This window comes from Propithecus coquereli, unplaced genomic scaffold (assembly GCF_000956105.1).
Source record: "Propithecus coquereli isolate 6110/MARCELLA unplaced genomic scaffold, Pcoq_1.0 Scaffold4, whole genome shotgun sequence".
In the NCBI taxonomy this organism is placed as follows: domain Eukaryota; kingdom Metazoa; phylum Chordata; class Mammalia; order Primates; family Indriidae; genus Propithecus; species Propithecus coquereli.
The window spans coordinates 436,862-438,555 of record NW_012149729.1 but is presented as its reverse complement, the minus strand read 5'-3'; positions in this window follow the sequence as shown (position 1 = coordinate 438,555).

Genomic DNA, 1,694 nt, shown 5'->3' with positions numbered 1-1,694 from the left:
AAATAAATAAAATAATCAATTTTGCAAAAAAATACCAGTGCAAAGAAGTTATATTTTCAGAGCAAGCACAATGTTTGTTACCGAATATGAAGTTGGAGGTGTACTTTCTGCCTCAGAAAGCTAAAATCTAAATTAGAGATGGAGACAGATCAAAGGTCAAGAAGGAGACTAGAGAGAAAATATCACACTTAATAACTAGCTGATGCTTTAGTAAAACAATATAGAACAGAGAATTGGAAACAAAGAAGTTGGACTCACTCTGGAATTTCAATGAAGGGGAGAAGAATGAATGGTTGAATGGATTTAAAAGCAAGCAGCTCCTGAGCAAAGAATGATTGCATCTTTAGCAGAATTGTCTCTATGATGGAGGGGCTCCTTAGCAAAACCTCGGAGGAAAATTTTGATGTGCTGGATGTGAAGGGGCCTGATTGCTGATCTTGCTCAGGGCCAGACAATATATACATATTTTGCTTATGCCATTGAAATAAGCTTTGGGAAATGTCTAGATGTTTTGAGCTGGATCTACTGCCCCCACAGGTCCATCTTCCTCTTTCACAAAGTTTTACAGAATCTTGACTTGTCTTGAACTGGGTTTAATTTGTTCAAGTTCACAAAACTAGTGAATGGCATAGTTCAATCCCAAGTCTTTGGATTTTTTTTTTTTTTTTTAGTATTCTTCCCAAATGTGAGTCTGGGTGTCTGTCATGTTGAATGACTAGAAGCCATTGCCTGTTCATTTTCCCATCATCATTGTCATCATCCTCACCATCATCAGCAGCAATATCATAGTCATTGTTATTAAAATTGTCTGCAAATGTGCAGGAGTTATTATCAAAGCTATAAGTAAACTTAGCCAAAGTTAGGTAAAAAACTACCTTTTAATTTTCATATTTTCTTGTATTAGAAGAAAGCGTATTATAAAAGAAGTGGCACTGATCAAAGTGAGTGTGGTGTATAACTCCAAGAATTTTTTCCCCAAATTCTCACAAACGTGTATCCCCATTTTATCCAGTTTTAAATATCATTTTACCTATACGTTATTTGATTCTTGGAAAATAGGCCATATATTACTGAACTATCAGATTAAAAGCAGGCATGAGATAGGTTGAGTGATAATGTAGTTGTACCTGTTAGGCAGGTTTTTGCACATCTCCTCCCACCCACCCTGCTTGATTTCCTCTGAGTTTTACTTCCCTTTGTGCACATGTGTGCTCATCAGTTAGTTCCAAGTTAACAGAAAGTACATAGGGTGTTTGTTTTTCCATTCTTTAGATAACTCACTTAAGATAATGGCCTCCAGTTCTATCCAAATTGTTCCAAAAGGCATTATTTCATCCTTTTTTATGGCTAAGTAGCACCCCATGGTATACATATACCACATTTTGTTAATCTACTCATGAATTGATGGGTACTTGGGTTGATTCCACATATTTGCAATTGTGAATTGTGCTGCAATGAACATTCAGATGCAGGTGTCTTTTTGATAAAATGACTTCTTTTCCCTTGGGTAGATACCCGGTAGTGGAATTGCTGGATCGAATAGCAGGTCTACTTTTAGTTCTTTGAGGAATCTCTGTACTGTTTTCCATAGACGTTGCACTAATTTGCAGTCCCACCAACGGTATGTAAGTGTTCCTTTCTCTCTTCATCCATGCTAGCATATATTGTTTTTGTACTTTTTAATAAAAACCATT